At 41.0% G+C, this 17,975-nt stretch overlaps 1 long non-coding RNA gene across 1 annotated transcript in view; it reads right to left on the bottom strand.

The window, feature by feature from the left end:
• Positions 1 to 218: 218 nt before the first annotated feature.
• Positions 219 to 17,975, bottom strand: part of LOC146441434 (uncharacterized) — a 258,283-nt gene continuing 240,526 nt past the window's right edge. Inside the window, exon 10 of the long non-coding RNA XR_014849913.1 lies at positions 219 to 283. This is a non-coding gene — a long non-coding RNA (uncharacterized LOC146441434). The remainder of the gene's footprint in view (positions 284 to 17,975) is intronic.

Raw genomic sequence — 17,975 nt, 5'->3', positions numbered from 1 at the left:
GAGAGCATTTTCACCTTTGGGGTTAATAATTTCAGCACTGGCAAGTGTTTCATGGAAAATGGTAAAGGTATACCCAAACTCTGACTGTAGCTAGTCAATGTAATACTGTATTTTCAGATGCAATATCTGCTAATATGGAAAATCCAGGTTATGGATGACTTTCTCAGTCCAAAATATAAACATCACTGAGGCAGAAAGTGAGTGCAGCAAAATACATACCTTCAGGGCTTTGGATTACAAGATGAGAGGAGCTGTCCTGGTGACCAGTCCCGTTGTTTTTAACCTACAATTATAATAGCATGGCTGTGAATAGCTTCTCGTCTGTTCTCATTAGTTTCTAAGCCAGAGCTGCAGTTCTTGACTCTGTGAGCTGATGATCTTTCCCGCTTGATACCAGTAGCCCTTTTATCTGTTCTTACTTAGACTCAGAGATATGTTGATTGGAAGGCTTGTCTGGAGGTAACTTAGTGAAACCCCTGGATATCATCAACACTACATCAGGTCAGATGCAACTTCATCCTGCGAACTCTCAGAGATGGAGATTCCATAACCTCTTCCAGTGCTGACCTCCCTCCCTGGGAAAATAAATATTCTTTCTGTGCAAGAAATAAATATTCTTTCTGCATTTCTTACATAGGCAGCCTTCACTGCACTTCTGAATTCAGTGCATTTTCCTTGATCTGCCACTAAAAGAACTGGAAAGGCACCAAGGAATGAAGAGACTTTTCATACAAATTTAACCAAGTTCTAATCAGTAGCACCTCCAAACTGTTACTACCTGATTATCATTTAATCCCCAGATGCTTCCCTTTCAACTATTAACCAAACCATTAAAATGCTAGGAAACACCCTGATAACAATTCCAGTGCTCTACCATGTGTTATCCATGAGAAACAGGAGAAAACCCAAAGATATTTGCATATGAAACCCGAACTACATTAGGAAGTCAGAAGAATTAGGGCTGAACCAGCATGGTACCTGGAGGATGTTTGTATATTCAGAATAAATAAGACATATTTTTCAATCAGACCTGGAAAATGGGCCCTAAATTCTCTATAAATATATATCCAAGATACTGTAAAAAACCTCCTATGCAAGTACACAATGTATGTAGCTTTAAGTAAGATCCAGGGATATGGAGCTGTGTTACGTGGCAATGAAGAGGGACAGAAGGGAAGAGGCAAGAATTGCAAAGACCAGTCATAATTCCCTCAGAAATGTAAAAATACTTAGATGAAGAAAGGCTTTATGTGAGAGACAGCCTTATGCACAGAGTGCTTGCAAATGTAATTCTTACCCTTTAGATGAACTCCCCACTAGGCTCTTTGTAAACAGCATGGGTAACTGTCCTTCCCTCCTCAAATCTCTAACATAGTATTTCATTAAATATTGTTACCTCTCAAAGTAAGTCACTAGCAGATTCTAAATTAACCTGTCTAAAATGACTTTCTCAGTTTAGCTCCAGAGCATATTTTCTCCCCCTCCAGAGAATGGAGAACTAGGAAGTGTCCAAACAGAACAGCTGAGGGTACAGGTAAGTTTGGGCTGAGATCATTACTGCCTGTGTTCACATGAAAGCTTTTAGGCTGAAACACGTGGAAAGAACTGGGATTATTTTGTATGCTGCCTTGATAAATCATCACTAAAAATTTTCCCAAGACCAATTTGGTGCCAGGATTTGAAGACCTGTTCCCAAACATTTGGCCACTAATCCTGCTTCGTATTAGTGCAGCTTTGTGCTGCTAAAGCACAAAGGGATACACTAGCTACCTTGGATTTGATGTAACTGCCCACAGGGAACAGGCTTTGGAGCAAAGATTCAGCAGCTGAGTAGACTTGAGATGAACATGAACAATTAAAGCAATATACAGAGAGCACAAAATAATCTTAATTCATGAGTGCTCAAAGGCTACTGAAATTTGTGGAGTAAGGTTCAGATGCTTTTGTACCAAATACTTATTTGTATGGCTAATTTTCTGCTTGGTACAGTACTGCAATGAAACATGGATCCCAGCAAGTGTGATGTATTGAATGTCACTGAAAACAAAACTCTGTTTGGAAAATGAAACCTTTAGGGTGTCAGCTTTTCCTTTTGGGAAAAGTCCATTTTGGGTCTTACTCCTTGAAGTCAAAGGAAGCAGAACTTCACATTGATTAAACACAGAATAGGCACTGCAGAGACTGGACAGAAAAAACAGAACCAACCATAAATTTAACTTTTCCTTATTATAACCAAAAGCTGCTACCACTGCGTAGCACTAAACACTAGTGCCACCTAGGAAGCAGGAACTGAAAAATAGCAGAAACTTGGAGAAATGCTATTCTTTCAATTAAAGCAGAATACCACTGGCACACTTGTGTATATCAGTAAATGCAGAGTTGCTAATTTGATTGGAATATGTAATCACAATAAATGGTCCACCTGAATATTTGATGGCTCTCAGCAAGTATCAGGTTTTGGAGTTCAATTTTCAATGACCTTTCCCTCTGTAATCTGCAGATGGAAAAAGAATTGTCATTAGGCTTGAGGTTTCAACCCAAAAGCCAGGCAAAACTTGACGTTGCACTGAACTTGAAACCTTGAAAGTGAACCTCAAGCGTGCAAACCTTATGGACTCATTTCAAAACAAACATATGTCAGTGAGCAAAAACCACAGAGCTGCACATGGGTCTAAGTACTGAGCCACACTGGCTACTGCCCAAGGCATGAAGAGCCCAACGTGTCATACAAAATACCAGTAGAAGTTTAGTGACCACAGGGTATGGCTAGACATGCTGCCATAGTCTAGAGACACTCAGGTCAATGCCATCTGACAGTTCAGGTCCCAAAATGTAGTTTCTCTACATTGTACCTCTTTAATAAGGTAAGATATCCTCTGAGGAGTTTTGTGTGACCACAGCTAAACTCCTTTGCTATTTGATGGGCTTCTTCAAAGCCATCTCCTGGCATATCTTTGCTAAGTTGTATGGTGCCTGGAATGGACATCTATTGACCTCCTCATAAAAAAATATATGCTTTAGTTGTCCAAACAGTTAAAAAATAACCACAATTCCACCTTTTCAGTAGAACTTTCAATAGACTACACCAGAATATTTCTAGACCATCTAAGTGAATGCATGTAAAAAAAAATAGGAAAATGTTGGTTTTGTATTTTCAGCACAGAGACCTTCACGACAAGAAACTGGTAAAGCACCACAGTTTGGCACTTTTCTCTTGCAGTCATCTGAAACCAGAACAATTTGTTTTAATTCACTGATTATTCAATACTACTCTTGGAAAAATTTCCCACATTCATTTAATTTTCTATGGATGTGTGATGGACAGTTTATTGCAATTATGCTCTCAAAGTTTCAAGGATTTCAGCACTGGCCATACATGCTTGTATTTGCCAGCTCTTTAGTCATATTGGAGAATCTGTTGCCAGTGTGAGTACAAATGCTTTCTTTAAAATTTCAGTGATGTTTTCTCAATATTCACCCATGTTTGATTGTAGTATGCTAGAAAAGGCCTATGTTCTTTAACAGACTGAGTCTACATAACTTAAGCATTCTCCTGTTGGAGCTTCACAAACTGTTGGAGCTGTTGGAACTCTGCAAACTGTGAGAAAGGAGACTCCTGGATGGGAGCAGAAATAGGGCAATTAACTGAGCAGAATGTGATACACTGATGTAAATGCAACCAAATTATTAATGACACTGAAAAACATACAATTTTTTCTGCATTTGAGAAAGTTTCCTAAGGTTAAAATTTCCATTATTCTTCTAACTTACTAAAAACTATTTCCAATAGGTGAGTTAGTCCTGGGACCAAACTTGTCTCACTTGGCAGTGTGAAACGGGTCAGGTCATAAGTTAATACAAAGGACTGTAGTTATTGCAATGATATAAAAAGAAAATAAAATTTGAAGAAGTATTTGGAAGCATGTGTTAAAATATGCAACTTGTAGGAAAATAGGAATGCTTCACTAACTCACTTGCCATTGGATTTTCAGTGATCTTATAACTCTCTTTCATTTTCCTGAAAGTGTGAAATAACACTACTATGAGAAAATTCTAGAATATTTAATTGGGACAAAACACATCACTTAAGCTACATCACCAAAAATATGACCACTGAACTGTGTCATGAATCTTCCATTAGATTTGCATTCATTCTGCACCAGAACCTTGACTTTGACTCCAGAACTCAAATGTTGCTTTGTTCAGTAAACCAGCATTTCAGGAAGAAAATCTAGTCTGAATACAAAAATTCCTCATGTAAATACCCTAATTTCCTGAAAAAGTCTCATAGTCATTAGCATTGGGTTAATGAACATAGAACACTAGGAAAAGTAATGCGAATTTCAGGAAAGGAGGAAGTTGTGCAGCCTATCAGTTCTGCACTGTGAGGGTGGTGAGGCACTGGAACAAGTTGGCCAGAGAAGCTGTGGATGCCTCATCCCTGAAGGTGTTCAAGGCCAGGTTGGATGGAGTGGCCCAGTGTAGTGAAAGGTGTCCCTGCCCATGGCACAGGGGGCTGGAACAGGATTATTTTTAAGATCCCTTCCAACCCAAACCAGTTAATGATTCTATGACTCATTCAAACCAACCTACAAACCCTCATGTATTTTACCTGCCTGTGAGAAAGCTGTGTGATGAAAAGGTTATGTGGAGATCAGAGTTGCACGTACAATAGCTACAAGCTCATGATCCTGCTCAGGCATTTAATATTATACCTATACAAAAATAAATAACCAATTTTTTGGGGTGGGGGTGGGGTTAAACATAGATTTTGTGCTCTTCAAGGAAAAACATACAGAAACATATTACAATCAATTCCTTAGTGAAACTGCTGACAAGGCACTTAATATTTGGTCTTGGGCAAAAGACTGATTTCCTTTCCTTGGCTGCCCAGTTTTAGATGGGTATTTTACATCAAGCACATTACAAGTTCAAAGTGGAAGAACTATGTTTTTTCACCTGCAAGTGGTTTCAACCTACATTTCAGCATTACTGTCAGTAAGTCAGTTTTTCCATGCTTGTTACTGTAAACAAAGATTGTAGGGCACATCTCCAAAAGTGATAGAAGGTCAAGGACCAAACTGCAAGTGCGACAGTCTGCTTCCAGAAACCAAAAGTGTAACACTGAAGTGAGAATATCCACACGTTCAAACCCTGGTTGATGCTCTCGTCATTTTGCTATTTGGGCAGTACAGCAAATACATGCGAATACAACCTCACATACTGTTTTTTAATACATATAGCTATAGAAATATATAAACTTTACATATATATGTATACACACACATATGTTTTCCTATATACTTATGCATACAACACACACCTATAAATATATTGGTGTGTATATATAAATATATATAAGTGAAATGTGTGTATCTGGCTGAAATGGTGAGTAAAGATGTAGCGAGAAGAGCCAGTAGCATCACTTAACTTTAACATTGCCTTCCACTCACTTTTTAGCAGTTACTTTTGACTCTGTCAAGCCTCATTCCCATCTCTACTTGGTTTTATTTTACCTCATTTTATAAATGTAGAGTAAAAAAACATTAGACATTTCTAAGAGTCCTTCTCCCCAAACCATAACACTTTTATTGATATTTTCATTGTAAAACATTACCACTTACAAGAACTGTTGCCAGAATTTATAACCATATATTTTGTTCATCAAGCTGTTGGTTTTTGCTTCTCCTGAGGTTTGAACTCAGATTTGCTAATGTTATATTTTTTTTTTTTGACATCAGAACTGCTAAATATTATTTTAGTGAACATAATTCACCCCCTTCTGCCCCTATGTGAAGTTTATAATACTACCTAACTATACGCAAGTTCTATGTTCATTTTCATCTCCAGGCCCCCAAGCTGAGGTTCTGGGAGGAGTATTTGCAATCACAATGGAAGCCTGTAAAAACTGTCTTGTTAATACACCATAGTGCATCCCAAACTGAATACTGTAAACAGGTGGAGACTCTGAACAAACGTCCACATTACTGAGGAACAACTTCACTACTGGTGTTTGATACATTTAAGTATTTGTGCCCAAAGCCTTATAAAGGTTCTTCTAACTTAACTCTGTTCGCAATATCATAAATGGTGTAATCTAGGTCATTATTGGGAGCACAAAAGTAACTGGGTGCATATTTCTGTTGACCTATAAACCTTAATCTTTCGATTACCTTAACAAATGTTTTCAGCCCATCTTGTCTGCTACTGTACTAACCAAACAGTATTCATGACAGAACTACAGCCTCATGGCAGGGGTATGGGAAAAAATTAAAAGCAAAGCAGCAGCAGATCCTAGGAAAGAAGGTTAGTAGCCTGATTATTATTAGAAATTAAAACAAAGTCCAAAGAACAAACTGAAGAAAAGCAAACTTACTCAAAAGCCCTAAAATTAGATCTATTTAAGCTCATCTACTAAGGCCTTGCTTACATTCTACTCTTTTCAGTATAACACAAGCACATTCCTCACTGGTCTTTGCTGGGAAAGACCCTTTTCTGAGTCAGGACTGCAGATGTTATTCTGACTGAACAACATGAAAGCCTCAGATGCGTATTACTGATTTGTGAACTGCAGACATGTTTAACTTTATACACATTGTGAAAAACTTAGAGGAGCTCTAAAAATAATTATGGCAAGCAGGTTGAATGTTTCCTCGGCTTACATCCAACCCCAAGAAGTCATTTGTAATGTCTCTGCACTCAATTGCCATTTAAAAGTTGATTTAGTCCTTTTGACTCTGACAACCACTACTTAATTCAGCTTTGGAATATTTGTTTTTGCTCATCATCAACATCCCATCCTGTACTTTCAAGCATTTCAAAATATCTCAAAACAAAACCTGTCAGCAGAGAAGCTTGACTCCAGACTAGAAAAACTTGCAATTCATCAGATTTGGACCCAACAAACAGGCTGTACTCCACTGATATTGTTACGTACTTACAATGTTAAATATTTAGAGATATTATTAAAGACATTTTAAACAACCTAATAGTTTACTGTTAAGTTTAACAATAAATGAAGTTGACACCCACCCATGCTATCAGCCCACATAAGTTTTATTGCTAATGGAGGCCTACCTTCCTCTAATCTAGCAGAGAGGAATTCCTCTGTAAACACAAATTCTTTTACCTCTGTGTATGCCAAAATAACCTTAACCTGTAAGTTTACAGTTGCACTAACAAGGCCTATGACCGCTGCTGATGAACGTTCTCTGGATGAGCCTGAACAAGCCTAAGAATGAAATGAAAACAACATAAAGCACCTTTCCTTTATTCTTTACTGGTGTAAATGATTATCTAACTGCCACAAATGCTAAATTACGTCTTTCTGCCCTCAACCTACAGAGGATTATCTCCATGAAAGCAGGGTTGGGTTTTTTTCCCCTAAACTATGACTTCTTAATCCAACTACCTTCACTCCATTACCTAAATAAAAGACATAATTTCTTGATTTACTTCTCCAAAAAAGCATACTCAAGCTCCTGTTGCCTTTGCCCTCCTTAAACCAACAAAAAACATCTTCAGGCTTGAATGGATTTGAATTTCACATATGGTATCAAAATATCCTGATATTTTCTGCTGTGCAATGCCACTGCCTTTTCATTTATACTGACAGCAACTGCAAAGCTGCTGATGCACTGTGTGCAAACTCAATTTCTTTTGAGAGAAAAATTTTACCTTTTTCAACTTTTTGGAAATTAAGGGGTATTGGCCTGCAACATGAAAATATTTTCCAAACATTAAATTCCTGACAGAGTTACCAGTCAGACAGGAGACAGACTAGTCTCAAAATGAGTAGTAATGATACATTCTTTTCTTTCCTAGAATTACATTTTTAAAGCACTTAAAACCCAAAACCACCCCAAACTGAAACAACAAAAAAACTCTGCAAACAACAACAACAAAACTGTCCTGAAAAGAAAACAAAACCAAACCCCTGCTATTTTTTAAACAAATGTGGAAAATGAGAGACACATTTGCATTTGCTGTGCCTGCAATAGGCCATCCTGCAGATCAGCTCTCAGCTAGACCATGTTTCCCTAACACCAATTCTTTTTGTTAGGATAACCAACTTAAAATGAGTACTTCTGTTACAGAGGATGGCCAGAAGCTGCAGTCACTAACTGGCAAACATATAGACACACATATAGATGCATATGGTTGCAGGTAACACAGATTTTCATCTGAGCTGTTTCTGTGGCCTTTGCTTGACCAGTGACACCTTTTCATCTCCAAAGAGTTCTACCTCCCTGTCCCAGCTTCCTGTGCTAGCAAAATGAAGACAAAGGTTTTCCTCATAAAAAGAGTAGCAATACCAAGTACCCCCTTCTCCAAAAGAGAAGGATGTGATGTTTAGTCCTTACTCAGGTTAAACCAAGGCACACACCAACAAATTAAATTAATTAAATGCAAAACCACGATGACTATTGTTTCCTTACATTATTCCTTCAAACCTAACAAGATTTCTGATTAAAAAGCAATCTTTGTTACCCTGGATTATGGTTGTATTTGAAAGAAAAGCCATCCCCAAAACTAAGAGGTACTATCTGCATCATCCATGCTAACATAAAGTCAAGTGATGCCTTACCTCCAGGTCAGAGGGGCTGGTAAGTACAGGTTAGATAATAAAAAACTATAGGTAACAGGGGCTCCAGAAAGCACAGTAATGTGACTCAAATAAACACAGACAGCTGAATATGTTTCTTCTTGGCCTATATGCTGAAGATTTCAGCAAAGAATTAATTTGAAATGGACAGCCTCATGCAAAACTGCTGGAGGCAGAAGTTGGAGCTTTTCATTTCCCACCCTGTAGAAAACTCTACAACTCTCACTGAAAAGATTCTAGCGTACATTAAAGAGAAACAAAGCAACAAATTCAAATGAAAATTTTCTTTTATAAAAGACATCTAAAAATAGAAAAATAACCATCTTAACATCTCTTCGGGAAAAAAAAAGGTGAAACAAGAAATAATCTAATGCATTTGTATAAATACTTTTCCTCTAATCTTTATTTACAGGCAATTTTTTTAACAGATCACCAAGTTATTGTATCAGAGAATTAAGGCTGGTGGAGTGTAAATATACCCACATTTCATGTGTTCTGTTTCCTTTCAGATAAAGCTTTCTTCTGAATTTGCTGAGTTTTTAAGCACGCTTGAGAAACAGTCATAGTTTTAATGTTTGAGCTTTTACATTATTAAGTCCTCACAGACACTGAAGATTAACTGCAGTTTAGTGCTGTCCACTTTTACAAATGTCGGAAAGAACATCTGTAAAACACGAGTGTAACTCAAGGAGTACAAGTTTGTACAGCTACAAAAGAAAGAGGCAACCAGAGCAAGATAAGAAGATGTGATTATATTAAAGATGAAAATGTTTCAAGAAAATGCAAAGAACAAGCATTCTCTGCTTGGAAAACAGAGCCAGAAGGACACCGTGCAGAAATAAAAACACCATATTGTTTGCACAACACTGTGAAATCCTTCCACAACAGCACACTTTTACAGTTTGCATGTCTATGGTGAACACTATTTCTCAGAAACAGTTATATCTTAATGATTTTAAAAAAAGGTGTAAATGGGTAAGTTTAGTCCTTTCATTAACAGACTTTTTTTTTTTTTTTTTTTTTTTTTTGAGGTTTGGGCAAAGTTTAAAGATATGGAAACATCCCAGCCTGTTTAGTGTCTAGTGCACAGAGGGCTTGCTGGGAATAGAACCCACTCACCTGCCCACTCTTTTTTACCTTACCCGAACTGGGGATGAGTTTGATCTCCTGTGTACAGTATATGCAGAAAATACATACATCTACGAGTGACGTAGGTCATAAATTGCCATCTGACATCGACTTGTACCCATTTGTCCATGTCAACTTTTTATCACTTGGGAAGCATATCAAATACTCATTTACACCAATTTATACAGTACATCCATTTAAGCGTCTCTTTTTCAAAATCAAAAATCAATAGAAACTGTGCATGGAAAAAGAGAGAAAAAAAAATGCTTGACTTAATCCTAACTAAGAAAAGATTTTAGAAAGGGATACATGGATTCCTGCTGAATGCACAGCAGTACAACATTCAGCAGTAATTTAAATCTATATTATATTTAATAAAACTACAGTGTGTTCTCTTGTCCTATTAAAACTGCATTCTACCTTACCAGGTCTGAATAATTTGTATAAAATTGATTGCTACAGTTCTTAGTAAGAGCTCTAATTGCATTCCTGGTATAACTTAAAATGATAACCTCATCTTAATTAGTAGCATGCTACAGAAATGCTTCTGAAAGCTGTGGAGGATTAACCTGCATTTTTTAACTGAAGCCTTGGGGTTGGGTTTGCTGTGGTGTTTTGTTGGGTTTTTTTTTTCCTTTTCTAATTTCACCTCCAACATAGGAATTACTGTTAATTTACTGCAAACAGAAAAAGTGCAGGGGCTGGGACAAGGGAATCCTGCCCTTTGAGGACCTGGGGAAAACTTCACAGAGCTGAACTCCAGCACACACTGCAGAGGTAAAAATTCTGATCAATTACAGAATAAATTTAAAAAAAAAAAACAAACTAACCCATAAAAAAACAAAACCCAAGACCAAAAAGCTCCCAACTTAAACACACCACCACCTGAAAACAAAACCAACCCAAAAGATCCACATGGGCAATGTGCCACAGACACCCATGAACAGGATCCCTGATGATGGAACCAAAAGCAACTCCAAAGCTGCAAGTATAGCTGCCTGCCCAGCTCATCAGCCACCCAGATGCTGTCCAGCTGATGTGACTTCTGGAAGCACACACTTCACAACATGGCAAAGGAATACCACTGCTTTGTTAGAGTCAGAAAAATTAATACTAGTAAAATTAGGTAGCAAGTGACTAAAAGCCCTTTATGCAAAGGTCACTTTCCTGCTCTGTCCTGAGCTTGGAGGAATATTTTTCATTTGTTGGCTTTCTTGCTACATTTAAGCATATTCATCCTGCTGTTCTGTGGAAAAGTGATACAGCTTTCTACCTTAATAAACAAATAGTAATCAGTTTTATTTAGAAAGCAATCTCACCAAGCAGCAGATGTATAAGGCATCTGCTCACAGAAGGCAGCACTGCAACTGCAGTCTGCAACAGAGTGCTTCAAAATTTTGTCATGTATTTTACTATTGTTTGTGCTTCAGTTCTGCCAGAACTAATTTTATGAGTCCCATCTTAGTCCAGCAAAAAAACAAAACCAAACAAAATCCCCATTTCCTACTATTAATTTCCTCGGACTTTATTGCTGTCGATCACATACCACAGTATAAGTACAGTAAGCTACCAAGCAGTAAAGGCCAGGATTAGGGTTCCAAGAAATTACCTTCTGTGACCATGCCTTTTCCAAATTGACTTCTATTCCCAACTTTTCTGCAGCAAGGAAACATCCAGCTTTTTAGCCTGGCTCACTAGTTATATCCCAGGCCCCGCAGGGCACAGATCACTCTGAAAGCTTCTGTGTGCACCTATCTGTATGAACACAGCATGATGGGATTCTCCATGCTGTGCTAGAGCTCCACGGAGCCAATTATGGATATAGAAGCAATAAGGTGGTGTTTCAGAATTGCTATAGTGAATATATTTAAAAATGAACATGTGCAACACACCACACATCCATACGTATGTGGACATCCCTGAACACATCCCTGCATGGTCCCCTGATATTTCACTTTTAACATGCATGTAAAATTATTCAACTCCCCCAGAAATGGTGAAACCTCTCTCAGTGCTGTAGCATTTTCCTCGCTGAAGCAATACACCTCTCGAAGGGGAAACACGCGTTCATTCTTTACTTTAGAAAGAACGTCCACAAAGCAAGATTCTGCATTACTTTTTTGTTCAGTACAGCTTAGCCAACAGATGCCTATGGATTTTTTACATAATTACTAAGGAGTTAGCTTTTTGATATGAGATTGAATCACATCTCAGCCTTTTCTTTAACATTTACTGACTATATGGAGTGGAAAGAGAGGAACTGAATGAAAATCATCACTTATCCAAGACTGCCTACCTACTGTTTCTGCTTATGGCAACACACGAGAACAATCAGCTTTGCCTCTGGTGTGATCCCAACCAGTCCGTTAGCTAGTCCTTATAAATTCATCCATCACGTCTATGAAAGTGACTGCCTTCCTTTTACCAAAGATAATTTATGTTATTTGGATTATACCACGGCATGCAAAGTCATTAAAAAAAGATAGACCACAATTTATGACTGAGTGTGTAGCCAGGAGGGCATTATTTTAACCATAAAATCACAATCTGCAAGGAGAGTGGCCAAACCAGAGGAGCCATTAAAGACTTATAATTAACATCAATCAATACGACACTACTGTTGACATCTTTATTACTTTAAATACACTAATCAAATACTTCTGCATTCAGATAGAAAGATTGATAGGCAGACAGGCAAAGAGAACATCCCTACAGAGAGCTATTTTAAATTATCTATTCAAAAGGTAACAAAAAATAAGCACACCAGCATAATCACATGGAAATCCCAGCGAAACCATTTTCAGCTGGGATACTGGACCTGGGACGGTCAAGCTTGCATATGACATACATCAAATCTGCCTTGTAGAAACACATACCTGTATGCCTTAGCCATGCAGACAGCTACGGACTCTCCTGAACTGAGAGAACACATATCCCATAGACATGCTCTGCTGTAGGGCATGCATCGAGTTTGCATTAGAAAAATAAATGGAGCACTGGTCCTCACAACACCACTCCATTTTTTGTCTCTGCTTTTTTCCTGAGAGGAAGTTAGACAGAGGAATATCATGGTATTATTTGCATACCCACTATTGTGATTGTCAATATCTAATTCCATCCACATGCAATTTCATCTCACACAGAAACTAAAATACATTGTTACTGCTGCTGCTCATACAAACATTTCAGTACTAAGGAACAAGAAGGTATTTCACTTCTCAGGCCCCATGTTCTTGTACCTTACTGAATACCTTTTTGAGAAGCAGCTCCTTTTTATATAGGACATTGGTTTTGCCATTCAGGAAAGGAGAATGCTTGAATGAATACCAGGAATAAAATGCACCCAGTTCTTTTCAGAAAACATGTTTTGGAAGGAATCAAATGATGGTGCTCCCAGCATCAGATAAGGTTTTAAGAATCCCTGCTTTTCTTCTATTTTTCTCTTGTCTATTATTCAAGTGGAGGTAATAATACTTTTTAAAGAAAAAAATGTAACAACCGCATATTTATTTAGATCACATTTGGCTGTAAGTAATAGCTTACTGTAATATGGAAGCTGACTTTGGAAAGACATGCATGCTTTTCTGTCCTCTGGAAATTAAGTAGAAATAACCATTGCTTTTGCTAATTAAAAAATAACAAAAGCAAAAACCAACACAACAAAACAAAAACAACAACAAAAACCAAACGCCACAAAAACCCCACACAAATAAACATATCCCAGACTACTCTACAAGTAACATGAGAGGCTTTATGCTGTGCTTATCTGGGTGAGCATCTGTCTTGGTTTGAAAACAAACCAGTGGGAGATCACAAGTCAAGATTGAAATTAAAAATAAGTGAAATAATACAAGGAAAAGCACTGACAAAGTCAGATACAACCTAACACCCTGTTAGGGTGGTAGTAGCAGTCCAACTGAAGTAGTCCAGTTGAAGCGGTGATCCTGTGAAGGTCTAGTCTCCAGCTGAAGATCCAGTAGTAGCTCTCGTCCTCTGGGAACCCAGTAGACAGGGCTAGCTCAGGCAGTTCCAAGGCCAGGTTATATCCCCGTGGGAACACCTGGTTCCTCCCTCTTGGGCAGAGCATCCCACAATGGGATGAGATAAGTCCATGAGTCACACGGTGGGTCCCTGATGGCCCATTGCCTGTCATGCGGGGTGGGTCGTTAGCAGCTGATAATAGCTAACGGATGGCCCATTGCCTGTCATCCGGAGTGGGTCGTTAGCAGGTGATAGCAGCTAACGGCCCACAGCTGGTGGTAATAGAATGCTTAACTACATCTATATTGCAACCTAGGACATTATCCACCCCTTATTCTATTACCATCTACAGAGTTCTCACTCAAGATAAGGTCTCCTTGTGGTACACAACGGGTTTCCCCATCTGCCTTCATCACCCACCAAGTATAACCAGGTCCTTGGGCAAAAACCACTCCACGGATGGGTTTGCCTTTGCCTGAGGTGGGACTAATCCAAACAGTCTTTCCTAAGAAACCTCTTACGTGTATCACAGGGACTTTATCTCCATCCACTGTGTGCAAAGGTTCGGATTCGGCAGGACCGGCTCGATTGATAGAACCCCTTGTGTTAACCATCCAGGTGGCCTTTGCTAAGTTCAGTTCCCAATTTTTGAAGGTTCCCCCGCCAAGTGCCTTCAAAGTTGTCTTAAGTATTCCGTTGCACCGTTCAACTTTCCCAGCAGCTGGTGCATGATAGGGAATGTGGTATATCCATTCAATTCCATGTTCTCTAGCCCAGGTGCTTATGAGGCCATTCTTGAAATGGGTTCCATTGTCAGACTCGATTCTCTCAGGGGTACCATGTCTCCACAGGACTTGCTTTTCCAGACCCAAGATGGTGTTCCGGGCAGTAGCATGAGGCACAGGGTAGGTCTCTAACCATCCTGTGGTTGCTTCCACCATGGTCAACACGTAGCGCTTTCCTTGGCGGGTTTGGGGAAGTGTGATGTAGTCAACTTGCCATACTTCCCCATACCTGTACTTTGACCATCGTCCACCATACCACAGAGGCTTCACCCGCTTAGCCTGTTTGATTGCAGCACAAGTCTCACAGCTGTGGATGACCTGTGAGATGTTGTCCATGGTCAAGTCCACCCCTCGGTCACGAGCCCACCTGTATGTCGCATCTCTCCCTTGATGACCAGAGGCATCATGGGCCCAACAAGCTAGAAATAATTCTCCTTTGTGCTGCCAGTCCAGATCCACCTGTGACACTTCCACCTTGGCAGCTCGGTCCACCTGCTCGTTGTTACGATGCTCTTCATTAGCCCGACTCTTAGGTACATGTGCATCCACGTGTCGAACTTTCACGGTCAGCTTTTCTGCCCGGGCGGCGATGTCCTGCCAAATCTCAGCAGCCCAGATGGGTTTTCCTCTGCGCTGCCAGTTAGCCTTTCTCCAGCGATCTAACCATCCCCACAGTGCATTGGCTACCATCCAAGAGTCGGTGTAGAGATAAAGCCTTGGCCATTTCTCTCGTTCGGCAATATCCAAAGCCAGTTGGATGGCTTTAAGCTCCACGACCTGGCTCGATCCACCTTGTCCCTCAGTAGCCTGTACAGCTTGTCGTGTGGGGCTCCATACTGCAGCTTTCCATTTCCGATCTGCGCCTACAATTCGGCAGGAACCATCAGTGAAGAGGGCATAGCGTCTTTCACTCTCTGGCAGTTCATTATACGGGGGTGCTTCCTCGGCACGTGCTACTTGCTCCTCTGCATCTTCTGAAGATAATTTAAAAGTCTCACCTTCAGGCCAGTTTGTTATAATTTCCAGAATCCCAGGGCGATTTGGGTTTCCAATACGGGCGCGCTGTGTGATGAGGGCAATCCATTTGCTCCACGTGGCATCAGTGGCATGGTGGGTAGAGGGAACCCTTCCCTTGAACATCCACCTCAGCACTGGCAGTCGGGGTGCAAGGAGAAGTTGTGTTTCTGTGCCGATCACCTCTGAGGCGGCTTGGACTCCTTCGTAAGCTGCCAAGATTTCTTTCTCGGTGGGAGTGTAGTTGACTTCAGACCCTCTGTAACTTCGACTCCAGAATCCCAGTGGTCGACCTCGGGTCTCGCCAGGCACTTTCTGCCAAAGGCTCCAGGACAGACTATGGCTCCCGGCTGCAGAGTAAAGCACATTCTTTACCTCTGGTCCTGTCCTGACTGGTCCAAGGGCTACCGCATGAGCGATCTCCTGTTTGATCTGGGTGAAAGCTTGCTGCTGTTCAGGGCCCCAGTGGAAATCGTTTTTCTTGCGGGTTATGAGGTAGAGAGGACTCACGATCTGGCTGTACTCAGGGATGTGCATTCTCCAAAAGCCTATGGCGCCTAGGAAAGCTTGCGTTTCCTTCTTGTTAGTTGGTGGAGACATTGCGATGATCTTATTGATGACCTCAGAAGGAATCTGACGCCGTCCATCTTGCCACTTTACTCCCAGGAACTGGATCTCTCGGGCGGGTCCCTTGACTTTACTCTTCTTGATGGCGAAACCGGCTTCCAGGAGAATTCTGATGATTTTCTCTCCTTTCCCAAATACTTCCGTTGCTGTGTCCCCCCACACAATGATGTCATCAATATACTGCAGATGTTCTGAAGCCTCACCCTTTTCCAGAGCAGCCTGGATCAGTCCATGGCAGATGGTGGGACTGTGCTTCCACCCCTGGGGCAGTCGGTTCCACGTGTACTGCACACCTCTCCAGGTGAAAGCAAACTGAGGCCTGCACTCTGCTGCCAGAGGAATGGAGAAAAAGGCATTGGCAATGTCGATGGTCGCATACCACTTTGCTGCCTTGGATTCCAGCTCGTACTGAAGTTCCAACATGTCTGGTACAGCAGCACTCAGTGGTGGTGTGACTTCATTCAGGCCACGGTAATCCACCGTCAGTCTCCATTCTTCACTGGACTTACGCACTGGCCATATAGGGCTGTTAAAGGGTGAGTAGGCCTTGCTGACCACCCCTTGGTTCTCCAGTTCCCGAATCATCTTATGGATGGGGGCCACAGAGTCTCTGTCAGTGCGGTATTGCCGGCGGTGCACTGTTGCTGTAGCAATTGGTACCCGCTGTTCTTCAATTCTCAGTAGTCCTACAGCAGACGGGTTATCTGAGAGACCGGGCAGGGTATTCAGTTGTCTTATGTCTTCCGTCTCTACGGCTGCTATCCCAAAAGCCCAGCAATGTCCCTTTGGGTCTTTGAAATATCCACTCCTGAGATAATCTATGCCGAGGATGCATGGGGCGTCTGGACCAGTCACAATGGGGTGTTTCTGCCACTCGTTCCCAGTTAAACTCACTTCAGCTTCCAGTACAGTCAGCTGCTGGGATCCTCTTGTCACCCCAGAAATGGAAATGGATTTGGTCCCCACATACCTGGATGGCATCAGGGTGCACTGAGCGCCGGTGTCAACCAAAGCTGTGTATCTTTGTGGGTCAGACGTGCCAGGCCATCGGATCCACACAGTCCAATAGATCCGATTATCCCTTTCCTCTACCTGGCTAGAGGCAGGGCTCCTCTAATCCTGTTTTTGGTGCACGATGTTCTTCTCCTGTAAATGTGTTCCTGAGGTCCCTTCAAGAGGATCAGTCATATTATCACTTCCATTCTGTCTGGAGTTCTGTCCACAAGAGACTGGGGCAGTGTTGTACCTAGATGAGCTTCTTGAGGTGGATGTTTCTGTTTTCAATTCACGTACCCGGGCTGCTAAGGTGGAGGTGGGTTTCCTATCCCACTTCCTCATGTCTTCCCCATGCTCTTGAAGGAAAAACCAGAGGTCACATCGTGGAGTTTGTTTTCTTTCCCTGGCTGGAGTACGTCTGCTCCTGATGGCAGAGACTCTGGTTGGTTTCGGTGTGGCATGAAAAAATCCTTCTTTGAGCTCTTTCTTTAGTTTCTGGTGGCTCTCTTCAATTAAGCTCCGGATTTGCTCAGCCAGGTTTGTTTCTACCGATGAGACCTGGGTCCGTAGTGGAGCGGTGACAGTGTCCTCGTAAATTCTCAGTTTGTTTGTTAACACGCCCACCTGGTCTTCGCCTTCCCTCCACTGCAATGTTGCCAGGTAACGAGAGTATATCTCTGGTCCGAGCCGTGCGAATCTTAGCCACATTTGTGAAGTGCACCGGACATTATCTGGGCTCTTGGGGAATCTCTCGTTGTCCGAGAAAATGATCTCTAGCACGGCCAATTCCCTCAGGCATCGGATACCTTGTTCTATTGTGTTCCATTTCCTTTGGTGCA

Source organism: Lichenostomus cassidix, chromosome 2 (assembly GCF_008360975.1).
Source record: "Lichenostomus cassidix isolate B80296 chromosome 2, HeHo_3.0, whole genome shotgun sequence".
Taxonomy (NCBI): domain Eukaryota; kingdom Metazoa; phylum Chordata; class Aves; order Passeriformes; family Meliphagidae; genus Lichenostomus; species Lichenostomus cassidix.
This window is presented reverse-complemented; position numbering and strand designations above follow the sequence as displayed.